This window comes from Dendrobates tinctorius, unplaced genomic scaffold, assembly GCF_039654945.1.
Source record: "Dendrobates tinctorius isolate UK_male_01 unplaced genomic scaffold, ASM3965494v1 ptg000273l, whole genome shotgun sequence".
Classification (NCBI taxonomy): Eukaryota; Metazoa; Chordata; class Amphibia; order Anura; family Dendrobatidae; genus Dendrobates; species Dendrobates tinctorius.
Window position 1 is genome coordinate 2,733,766 of NW_027361940.1, and position 13,008 is coordinate 2,746,773.

The window sequence follows — 13,008 nt, forward strand, 5'->3', positions numbered from 1 at the left end:
ATGGCTCGCCCGTGAGCTATGGTGCTGACAGAGTAAGGGCACCTGCGCAGGCATCTGGTGGATGCAGGCTCCGCCCCTCTGTCAGTCAGAAGGTTACTGCATTATCATCTGGCCTGGTCCTGGGGGCGGTACTGATGACATCATCAGTCCGGGAACCTGTGAGGGGTGACCTGATCCCTCAAATACTTTGGGACTGGTCTTGCAAGCCGCCGGATATATTCTTGGTTCCCCTGTGTGTTACTTAGTGATTGACTATTGTTTGACTCTGACCTCAGCCTGGATTCCTGACCCCTCTATTGCCTGACGATTCTGTACTTCTGCTATTCTCCCGGTTTGTGACCTTGGCCTGGATATTCTGACTCTGCTACTGCCTAACGATTCTGTACCTCTGCCGCCCTCCTGGTTTTTGACTCTGACCTTGGCCTGAATTTGACTCTGCTATTGTCTGCCGTTTTCTTGTACTTCTGCTGTCCGCCCGGTTAAGACTCGGATACCTGACTTCGCTTTTGGTCCCGTTTTTTACCCCTCTCTGATGACCATCCTGCTCTGGCCACTGCTCCTATTCAGACAGCGCCTCCTGGGCTCTGTTGTAAATCCAGATCCCTGTATAGGGGTAAAGGCTATCAGTGTTTCTCGGGGTGTTGTCTGGCTGCAGCCCAGAACCGCAGACGGACGTCACAGTGGGGTGGGGATATATCTGCCATACCAGGTTTCATTAACTATTTAAATTCCAACAATTACAATATTAAATTCACGCACAAATATGATTCTGAGAAAATTTCATTTCTTGCTCTGGAATTAACTGACAAATAATCAAAATATATTTACAAAAACCCTTCATAAACCCCTCAGTGGCAATACTTTATTGCATGCCACCAGCAGTCACAGCAGACACACAACTAAATCCATTCCGGTGGGAGAACTCACCAGAGTAAAGCGTAACTGTAATGTGGATGGGGATCTAAAGAGGGAACTTGATTATGTTGCAGAAAATTTAAAAAATCGCAAATCTCCATGCTGGGCACAAAACAGCACAAAGGATTGTGCAAGAACAAAATCGCACTGATCTAATCAAATCATCGACCAAAAAACAAGATGAAACTTTTAGAAACAAACCGTATATCTGTGTTCAGTATAGTCCTCAGTTCCCACAGGAAAATTGTAGATAAATATCTCCCAATTCTATTTGAAGACGACAAATTAGCCAGAATTCTAGCCCCTGGTATTAATGTGGTATCTAGGAGGGCTCCTACATTGGGGAGCAAATTATCTCCAAGTTTATTTTTTCTGGATAAAAAATCACCAAAAAATTGGTTGAACTGCACTGGATTTTTTAAATGCGGGTCTAATAATTGTAAGACGTGCAAATACGCATTTATTTAAAAGAATTTCTCAAATACGGACAACACGGTCAATTTTAAAATAAAAAATTATATTAATTGCAATTCGACCAATGTTGTATACAAAATAGACTGCAAAGCTTGCAATTTATCATATATAGGTTGTACTTCTAGGACACTAAAAACACGAATTAGAGAACATCTAGTGATATTAATAATACCAACAATACAGATCGCCAGGTATCAGCAGCCTCTACCATTTCATATCCCAGCATGCTCGCAATACAGCGCATTTTCGGGTACAGGGAATAGAACGTGTCACCATACCTTTTCGGGGAAGGGATGCCAGACGGCGTCTCCTTACCAGAGAAGCTTATTGGATCTACCGCTTAAACACTAGAATCCCTGGTGGTCTCAACTAGTGTTGAGCGATACCATCCGATATTGAGAAATATCGGATCGGATTGGATCGGCCGATATCCAAAAAGTATCGGGTATCGCCGATTCCGATCCCGGAAGTCCCATTCAAGTCAATGGGACTGAAATATCGGAATTAAAAAAGAAACCCTTTTTTTCCTTGTAGGTTAATTCTACATGAAGAAAAACAACTAAGAATAATGTAGAATGTATTTTGGGAGGTGGAGGAGACATTAAAGCCATAGAGGTTTAGCCCAATCAAATGGAACAGCAGGAATACTTTTTTTTTTAAGCCGTTCGGAGTTACAAAGATATTGACTATGTTAACCTTTTTTATATTTTGCCAGATATGTATGTTTCACTACTTTCATGCTCTTCACCTTCTTTTTTACTTCTCCCACACTTTCTCCTTCATCATCCTCAGCAGCAGCATCTTTTTCATCAACTTCTTCTTTACCTTATTCATCTTCTTCTTCACCTTCTTCCTATTATTCTTTTTTTTACATTCTTCATATTCTTCTTATTCAACTATTATTCTTCTTTATATTCTACTTCTTCATCTTCTTCCTATTCTTGTTCATCATATTCTTATTTGTGTCAGGCATTCCTGTAGTTGTTATCTATAAAAGTTTGAAGATTACACCTTCCGTTCTGCCTGTCACAAAAGATTTACAACAGGATTTGTCCGCGTTCAGTTTGGCCTGCAGCAGCAGGCATTTTCCAGGGGCACCATGAGGAGGAACAGACTCACCCCCATACACTGCTTAGTCTTCTTCTGCTTATACTTTAGATAATATCTTTTGCTCTGAATTTTAGTCTTATGCTTAATGTTCTTCTGCTTTTTGTTCTGCAGCTTCTTGGTCTTCTGTCTCTTGTTGTTCTGTATCTTGGTGGTTGTCTTCATGTTGTTTGTCCTCTTGGTCATCTTCTTCAGGGTCATCTTTTTGGTCTTCTTCGGGGTGGTGTTCCGGGTCATCATCTTCAGGGTCATCGTTTTCGTGGTCGTCGTCTTCTTTCGGGGTGGTCTTCAGGGTTGTCGTCTACAGGGTTTTCGTCAGGGAGATCCAGAGTGATAATAAACAAAAACCATTTCCAAAAGCTTGAACTTGGAAATGTAGCAGAAGGTACATGAAGGCTGAGGAACTGCCGAGAACCAGCTGACGGTGCTGGAACCCGGATGGGTAGCCGAAGCTGCAAGAGCCAATGGAACTAGCGAGGATCAGCTGACGGTGCTGGAACCCAGAAGGGCAGCAGAAGGAACAAGAGCCAATGGCACTACCGAGGACCAGCTGACGGTGCTGGAACCCGGTTACTATGCAGGAGGTACCTGTGCTAGAAAGCACTACCAAGGACCAGCAGACGTTGCAGGAACTCGGATACCGAGAAGGAGGCACCTCAGCCAAAGGCACTGCCGAGAACCAGCTGACGGTGCTGGAACCCGGATGGGTAGCAGAAGCTGAAAGAGCAAATGGAAGTAGCGAGGACAAGCTGATGGTGCTGGAACCCGGAGGGGCAGCTGAAGGAACAAGAGCCAATGGCACTACCGAGGACCAGCTGACGGTACTGGAACCCGGTTACTATGCAGGAGGTATCTGTGCTAGAAAGCACTACCATGGACCAGCAGACGTTTCTGGAACTCGGATACCGAGAAGGAGGCACCTTAGCCAAAGGCACTGCCGAGAACCAGCTGATGGTACTGGAACCCGGATGGGTAGCAAAAGTTACCCATGAAAAGCAAAGTTGCAAGGCCGTGAGCTGGCTTTAGTTACCGAAACCCACAGTCCTTACAGGGGGTGCTTGTCCTATTGGCACTACGGAACCAGCCTTTATTACCAGAACCCGCAGCCCACATAGGAAGCACCAAAACTGCAGGCACCATAGACTCGGCTAACCCGACTGCACCACGACAGGACAATGTATTGGTGGCAAAGTGACGTTGACACTACCCAGAAACAGCAGGCGTGCTGGAACCAGGCTGGGCAGGAGGGAGTACCCATGCCAAAGACACTTCTGAGCAGCAACTGGCGATGTTGGAGCCCAGGGTCAATCTGGGTGTAGGCTGAGGCCTAATTTCATCAAGTTTTATATCTGTTGTAGACTACTACTGATTTTAACCGTGCTCCAATTAGGCCTCTGGCTCCACTGTCTCTAGTATTTACCCTGTCCTCCAACACCGGCAGTTGATGCTCAGAAGTGCCGTCTGCACAATCAACACTTGTTCCTGTGTTACTGGGGTTCAGTAACGTCATCTGATCCCCTGATGTGTGTCCGGCAATGTCTCCTGCTCTGTCCACATTCCCACTACTAGCGGGGAACAAATGTTGATTGTGCAGACGGCACTTCTGAGCAGCAGCTGGCGGTGTTGGAGGCCAGGGAAAATACTAGAGACAGAGTGGAGCCAGAGGCCTAATTGAAGCAAGTTTGAAATCAGTAGTAGTGTGAATGTGGAGGCAGCAGTAGACATTGCCGGACTCACAGCAGGGGAGCAGCTAGTGTTACTGAACCCCACTAACACTGGAGCATGTGTTTTTCTCTGTGCAGATGGCACTTCTGAGCAACAACTGGCGGTGTTGGAGCCCAGGGATTACAGTTCAGGTGGTAGAAACATGAACACAACAGGAGACCTGGATACTATTGCAAACCAATTATTTATTCTGGAAGAGGACTGGCAAATTCTGGCGAGATCCAGGCCTTGTTCATTTTCAGAAAAGTAAGCCGGTCAACGTTATCGGAGGATAGTCGCGTGCGATGGTCTGTTAGTACACCACCTGCGGCACTAAAGACGTGTTCCGATAATACACTGGCAGCAGGGCAAGCCAGCACCTCCAATGCATACTGGCTAAGCTCTGGCCATGTATCCAGCTTAGAGACCCAAAACTTGAAGGCGGAAGAGCCGTCTGGGAGTACACTGACAGGGCAAGACATGTAGTCTGTCACCATCTGACGGAAACGTTGCCTCCTGCTGACTGGAGCCGTCTGTGATGGTGTAGACATTTGTGGCGGACACACAAAACTTTGCCACATTTGGGCCATACTGGTCTTGCCTTGTGCTGAGGCCTCTGCTCCCTCTTTGTGCAGAGCTTCCTCCACTGCCTCGACACACTGAGCTGCTTTGTAAAGCACTAGCAGCACTGCTCTCGGGTGGAATGGAGAACATGATGGAATGCACCAGTGTCTTTTGGTACTCCTGCATTTTACGCTCCCTGTTCAATGGTGTTATGAGGCTTTGTAAGTTGTCCCGGTAGCGAGGATCTAGGAGGGTGTACACCCAATAATCAGCCGTGTAGAGAATGTGGGTGATGCGGCGGTCGTTTCTCAGGCACTGCAGCATGAAATCAACCATGTGCTGCAGACTCCCAACTGCCAAAGAACCGCTGTCCCCTGCTTGAGGCGTCATCTCTGCCTGCTCTGCATCACCCCACCCTCGCTGTACATACTGACTAGAGGATTGTGTACCTCCCTCCTCTGGAGAGATGTCTTCCTCCTCCATTGACTCCTCCTCGTCACAAAATGTCCCCTGCCTAGGCCTTTGTGAGGAAGCACGTAGCGCAGACTGTCCAGAAGCAGATGGCATTTGTGACTCCTCATCCTCCACCTCTTCCAAAACCTCCTCCCTTAGTGCTTGCAGTGTTTTTTTGAAGCAGGCATATAAGGGGGCAGTCATGCTGACTAGTGCATCATCTGCACTCGCCATCCGCATGGAATCATCGAAGGCACGCATAGCGAGGCAGATGTCCTTCATAGAGGTCCACTCAGTGGTGCTGAAGTGTGACCGGCGCACAGTGCGACTTGTTTGCACCTGATGCAGCTGGTACTCCATGACTGCTGCCTGCTGCTCACACAACCGCTCCAACATATGTAACGTTGAATTCCACCTGGTGGGTAGGTCACATATCATGTGATGTTCCGGAAGGCGTAATCGGCGCTGCAGAGCTGCAATGCACGATCTTGCCATGCTGGAACGCCGCAAGTGAGTGCACTCTATGCAGACCTTGTGCAGCAGTGCATCAAGATCCGGATAGTCCCTCAGAAAGCTCTGCACGACCAAGTTGAGCACATGTGCCAGACATGGGATGTGAGTGAGGTTGCCTAGGCCCAGAGCTGCCACCAGATTTCAGCCATTGTCACACACTACCAAGCCTGGCTGGAGATTCGCTGGCACAAACCACACGTTGCTCTCCTGCTTGATGGCATTCCAGAGCTCCTGCACTGTGTGGCTTTGATTCCCCAAAGAAATTAATTTCAGTACGGCCTGTTGACGTTTGGCCATGGCTGTGCTCATATCGGTCGTAACAGGCTCCTGCAGCGCTGATTCTGAGGAACTGGAGTATGAGGAGGAGTCAATGTGTACAGACTGGATTCCTGCAATCCTTGGAGTTGGCAGAACACGTACAGCACCACTCAAGATCTGTACCCGGCTCCACAACATTGACCCAATGGGCAGTGAGGGAAAGGTATCGTCCCTGTCCATGGTTACTGGTCCACGCATCGGTGGTCAGGGGGACCTTGCTACTGGTGGCGTTTAGTAGCGCATGTTTAATTTTTCCCTCCACATGCTTTTGCAGGGCAGGGACGGCTTGCCTGCTGATATAAAAGCGGCTGGGCACGGTGTATTGTGGGACTGCCAATGCCATGAAGTTCCGGAAGGTGTCTGTCTCCACCAGCCTGAATGACAGCATCTCAAGGGCCAGTAGTTTGGCAATGCCAGCATTCAGAGCCTGTGCTTGGGGATGGTTTGCTGAGTATGGCCGCCTTTTCTCCCATGCCTGTGCTACTGATGGCTGTAGAGTGGCCTGGGAGTGTGAGGATGAACGGGAACGTGGTGCTGTGGGTGGAATGTCACTAGGTCTCTGGACAACAGTGCCAGGGGTTCTTCCATGGTGATCCTGTGAGGAAGCCGAACCAGCTGTGTGTGAGCTGGAGGAAGAGGCTACAACACGAGCTGAAGATGTGGTAGGTGGTGCTGTAGGTCGGCCTACGTCTTCAGTGTGTCTTTGTAACTCCACCACGTGCTTGGTCCGCACATGTTTCCACATATTTGTGGTATTGAGGTTGCTGACATTTTTCCCTCTTTTGACTTTCTGGTGACACAGCTTGCATTTGACAAAGCAAATGTCATCTGCAACTGTGTCAAAAAAGGACCACGCACTGCAAGTCTTGGGAGCGCCCGTTTTGGCTTTTGGAAGAGGAATACTCCTAACGGGTGTCTAAGTGGAGGCTACAGGCAACCAAGTCTGCCCCCTCCCTCTCCCTCCTGTTTTGCCCGTTCGGGGAATCTCTTCCTCAGAGCTGCTCCCACCACCTTCCTGTTCCTCATGCCATGATGGGTCAAGGACCTCATCATCTACACCCCCCTCTTCAAACACCTGCTTCTCCTGGGTAGTCTCACCAGCACCGTACGCACCAGAAAGTGACACCTGAGTCTCATCATCTGATGCGTACTGAGGTGTGCTGACCATAGGCACTGGCCCACCCACCTCTTCAGATTCAGAGGGACAAAGCAGTTGCGCATCACTGCATACTCCCTCTTCACATTCTTGAATGCTGCTTGGCTGGCCCCCTCTTTCCAAGCCAACAGATTCAGAGAACAGAAGTAGAGACTGAGATGGCTCCTGTCCAGGGCTCTCTGACTGCCTGAGCACTTTGGCAGGTGGCGAAGAGACAGATGGTTGCTCTTCAGTGCTCTGGCCCTGAGAGGATGCGGAAGTCATCGAAGTGGATGCGTTAGCTGGCATCCATCCGACAACGTCTTCAATTTGTTCATCCTGCAGCAGTGGGGTATGGCGAGGTCCTACAAAGCTGCACATAAAGGACTGCTGCCTGGTAAAACTGGGGGATGCTGACTCACTGGTGCCCGCAGCAAGCACAGAATCCCCACGTCCTCTCCCTGCTGAATCCCCACGTCCTCTCCCTGCTGAAACTCCCCACGTGCCTTACTCCCTGCCTTCTTCATCTTGGTAGACTGATAAAGATAGGCAGAAAAGTACTAAGGGCTTAGTGTGCTTATTCCTGAAGAGCTGGTAACAGGTATAAGAAACACTAATCTTATGAAGTCTGTGTGTGGACTACACTTTAATATGAGCTAATGTGGCCTACACAACTGTCAAATGTAGTGTTTGGTGAACTTTATTTTGTTTTGTTTTTTAAAAAAACCCCAAAAAGGATGTGACCAAAGATGTGAAAGCGATAGTATCACAAACTTTTTGGAGCTATTACAATGCAGGAAGGTAACCTACAATGCAAAAGATGAGGCTCCAAAAAATAGGGTAATACTAATCTGGCTGCAGATGAATGGCACAAGCCAGAAAAAAGGCTCTGCTGTCTACTCCTGTATAGTGTTTGCAACCAACCAATGTAGATGGATACGGATGGATGCACACTAATAGGAGAATAAAAAATGAGCTGCAATTAAAGAAAAATATGTGTGAGGCAGTGACGCACGCTGAGCGGCCTACAACCAGACGTAGCTGTAGGACACACTACTCAGCGTGAGCTGCACTCACACAGACCTTGCAGACAGCTGTGAACAGCGCTGCAAGGCAAAAGAAAGCTACACTTATTGAGATTGTAACCTGGGTAAAGCACAATATGATTTGGATAATCGCTATTTCTAACTGTCCCTCACCGTCTTCAACAGCAGCCTGTCCCTAACTGAATTCACAGCAGAGTGACCAGAAATGGCGGCTGCTGCGGTTTTTATAGTGCATCATGACATAATTTCAGCAGCCAATCACAGCCATGCTATTAGTTAACATGCCTACATGCCTAACAGGATGTGCCCACACTTCTGAGGATTGTCATTGGCTGAATCAAATCAAACTGGCTCATAGCATTATGGGAACTTCCGATTCCGGTATTCGATATGCTAAAAGTATCGGAACTCAGTATCGGAATTCCGATACCGCGAATATCGGCCGATACCTGATATTTGCGGTATCGAAATGCTCAACACTAGTCTCAACAAAAGAAATGATTTAATGCTACATTATTGTTAATTTACCATGTTTTTTTTTTGTTGTTTTTTTTCTTATTCATTCATCATTTTTTAATTTAATTTTTTTATATTTTTTTGTTTTATTTTTTCTATTTTTTATTCATTCATTTTTCTGTTTGTTTTGTACCTTAAATATCATGGTTAATGCTTTTAAATTTTGTATAGGACCTGCTTTTCTGTCATGTGATATTCTATTGTGTTGTGATTGGTTACAATTTTCTATATAGAGATAAGCTGTATATGTACTAGTATGGTTTGGTCAAAGACCGACAAGGTCGAAACGCGTAGCCTCTGTCTGTTATGGCACCTGTGGAGAGCGCACAAGCTATTTGTGCATTTTAATGTTTTTTCAATAAAGAAGAAAAGGATTTTATATGCAGCTGGAACCAATTCTTCCTTGCCTTACAAATATCCAGTGGCACTTGACAGAAAAAAGGTTCCTAACCCCTGGTCTACAGGATAATGGAAAAGGAGACAGTAGATTGGGGGATGCAGCAGCTCCTCTGGTGGCGACGTGGCAGCCAGGTGGTGGTGAGGTGGCAGCATGGTCATTGCAGGCTGTAGCGTTCTTGAAGAGATGTGTGTTCAAGTTCAGCCTGAAAGCTTCAAATGTTGAAGATAATCAACATGCAGTGGATTTGTATACTTGGGAGAGGTCTTGGAGGCGATTGGGTGATTGTCTAATCATCATCAGTAACTATGATAAGAGTCCCTGACCCCCACCTGTGAGAAGCATTTGTGGTGTAATCCATATAGTGACATTAAAGCAGAAAATCTAGTGGCCACACAGGCAGATCTCACCAGTGACAGAGCAGGGGTCGCTACTTACCTGTCAGACGCGGCAATCCTGACGTCCTCCCGCCCGCGTCCACGCGTCGCTCGTCGGCGCCACAGAAAGCCCAGCAGGAAGCGCCCGACGAGAAATGATCCAGGACGTTCTCGTGCGACCAGCGATGAGCAGCGGGGGAGCCGGTCGGAGGTATCACACATAGCGATATCGCTAGCAATATCGCTGCTATGTCACAAAATCGGTGACTTTACAGCGATATTGCTAGCGATATCGCTATGTGTAACGGGGGCTTAATTCATGACATCATACAAGAACTTCAGGAGCCTAATCATTATGATTAGTAACTGTGATAAGAGTTGCTATTCACCCCTGTGAAGTTCCTATGTGACAAAGTCCATGTGACAATGAACATCATGCTAGAAGTTCTGTGCCCTTTCTAATCTGGATCAGTAACTGTAAAAGGAGTTGCTATCATCCTCTGTGGAAAGACTGTGTGGTACAGGCTATGTGATTACATCTTATATGAAGTGCTGCAGCCTGTACAATAATCATCAGTAACTGTAATAGGAGTTTCTATTTTTCTATGTTGATATCATGTGTGGTACATTGCATGTGATTACATCATACCTGAAGTTCAGAGCCTGTCAAATCATCATTAGTAATTGTGATACAAGTTGCTATCCTCCATTAGGGAGAGCCAGTCTGCTACAGTCCATGTGATGACATCATATAGAAAGTTCAGGAGCCTGTCGTCTAACCATACTTAGTAACTGTGATAGCATTTGTTATCTTCCGCTGTGGTGAGCTTGTGTGGAACAGTCCAGGTATTGACATCATGCTGAAAGCTCTGGAGTCTGTCTAATCATCTTCAGTAACTGTGATAGTAGTCTCTATCTGTAAGTGGTAGGTATGATGCAGTCCTATGGTGCAGTCCATGTGCTGATTTCATACATGAAGATCTGGTGATCCCCAGAGAGAATAGAAAAGCAAGCAAGTAATAGGAGTCACTATGAGATCACAACAAGCTCCAGTAGAAGAGAAGGAAGCCATTAAATATTCAGACGGAATGTAACAAATAACTAATGTACAGTAATACAGGATGACCTGTAGTTATTGGGTACAGGATACTAAATGGAGTAAAGTGATGGAGTGCTACTTTACTGACCATCGATATTAGATTGTTCATGGTTAGGTGGCTTCACAGGCACTGGATATGCCGCCTATTGTCTACTGTGTATCACTGTTGCAGTATTCAAGCGCTAAGGAGAAAATCCAACCAGCGCTGAGGAAATTTTGCAGCAGATAAGTCCCATGTGGATGTTTCCTCAGAAAAGTATTCCTATTTTCCCACTACATCTCCTCAGCAGGGTTGTGTTTGGGATTGCAGCTCAGTCCTATACACTTCTATGAAGCCGAGCAGCAATACAAGTCAAAACCCATGATCAGGCATGGTCCTATGACTGGAAGACAACTGCTATGTTTTTATAATGATGAACAACCCCATTAAGAGTTTGGCATTTTATTACAATGGTCTCCTATAAAAGTGGCTCCTTGGTTGAGAGTCCAAAATATTTGCAAAAAAAAAATGCACAAAACTTTGACTTTTTATGTTTTTATGCCCATTCCGGCATGCTTCTAAAAGTAGGTGGGGCTCATAGTAGGGACGTAGTCACTTACTCCCCAATAGGGTCCCTATAATACACACCAGAAATTTGGCATAAATAAAAAGTGTACCAAAACTTACCAAAGAGCTTCCAAAAAATGGTTGGTAACATCTGATTGGTTGCTTCAGGTGACTGCGCCACCTTCTGTCCATACACGTTTTGATGCATATCTTGCTTTCTAGGGTCACTTTTCTATATATGACATTCATTGTGTAAATTCAGGTAGTTCTTCCATCTCCACATGGGAAGAGTGAGAGCTTGATCTTGCATTGTGTGAAGTTCTGATGAGCCCCATGAGCCGAGGTTGTGTATGAGACTTTCCTATACTAGGTCTTCGAATATGGAGACAAATCCACACAGCCCATTGGGATGAGACTGCAGGACTTTGGACAATGTGTACCAAGGACATACCAGTGACAAGTATCCAGGACATGCCTGTAAAATGTACTGAGGACATACGCGGAATGTGTGGACCAGCGACGTGAATCCAGGACATATCAATAATGTGTGAGCCAGTGACTTGAAGCTAGTACATACCACTGACGTATACCCAGGGCTAGAGATAGGCAGAGCTACACGGGACTCCAATCCACCAGCCGAGACAGTAGTCTTTGTCCGCTGGTTAATAGACTTGTGAATCTATTACCATCCGTTGTGGCCTTAGCTGGACATGTGACCTGAAGTCATGTGTCACGGGGCAGTTGGGACAAAGCAGGAGACGTGGAACCTGGGCCCCTGAACTGCCCCTCAGGCTAATGGGGGTGCCCTGACTCTCCTTAACTTGGGGGTACACTTGAAGGTAGTGAGGCCCAAGTCCCCGACCTGTCCCTATCTCCTGTTTAGCCCTCAGCTAAACCACCCACCCCCTCCCCAGGAGGTGAGACAGGGAATAAAGTGAACAGCACCCAATAACTCACAAAGGAAAATAAAACAGACACCACGGGGTTAAAGCAACTAAAACCCAAAACTTAGCTTTGCTCTGCTGCAAATGCTCCAAGCAACAGAGTAAGGATCCGATCAGCATCCAGCAGCAACTCCACTGCTCCAGATAAGCTGAACCCCCTCTCCACCAGGTAGGTCCAGTCTTCACCACGGTTGGATAACTAATGAACAATATTACCAACAGTGATTTACTGCACATGACGACCTTTTATAGGAAGGAGGGGGAGTTGATATGATTGAGTCACCGTAGGAGGCAAAAACAGAAATGCTAGCTAAGTCCAGAAAACCAGAGAGGTTGGCAGCTATCGGATTGCAGACCCCTTAACCTATCAACACAACTAGCAGTAGCCGTGGGGGGTTCCTACGATGCCCTAGACCCCTCGATCACAGCCAGAGGACTAAATAGCCTAAAGACAGAAAGGGAAATCTAAACTGCCCCAGAGCAGACCCCAAAGCAAAAGGCAGCCCCCCACATATAATGACGGTGAAGCAAGAAGAAAGAACACAACACAGACAGAAAGATAGACTGAGCAAAGACGGGGCCCAAGCTAACTAGATAGGAAAGGACAGGAAGGCTGCTGTCTGCAATCCATGAAAAACCCTATGAAAATAAGAGCCAACAGACTGACAGTGAAAAAGGCCCTGAAGACGCTAGGCTTCAAAAAGACTATGTCAGTACTCAGGAATATTCTGAAGACAGAGCAACCGGCAAAAGGAGATTCAGCTCACCCCAGCAGGGAATGGCAGAATCCAGAAAAGCAAGGCAAACAAAAACAAAACACAAATGCTAAGAGGCAAAGCAGAAAACTTAGCTTTAGAGGAGCAGGAATCAGACTGGTCTCCTAGAAGTCCACAGAGAAA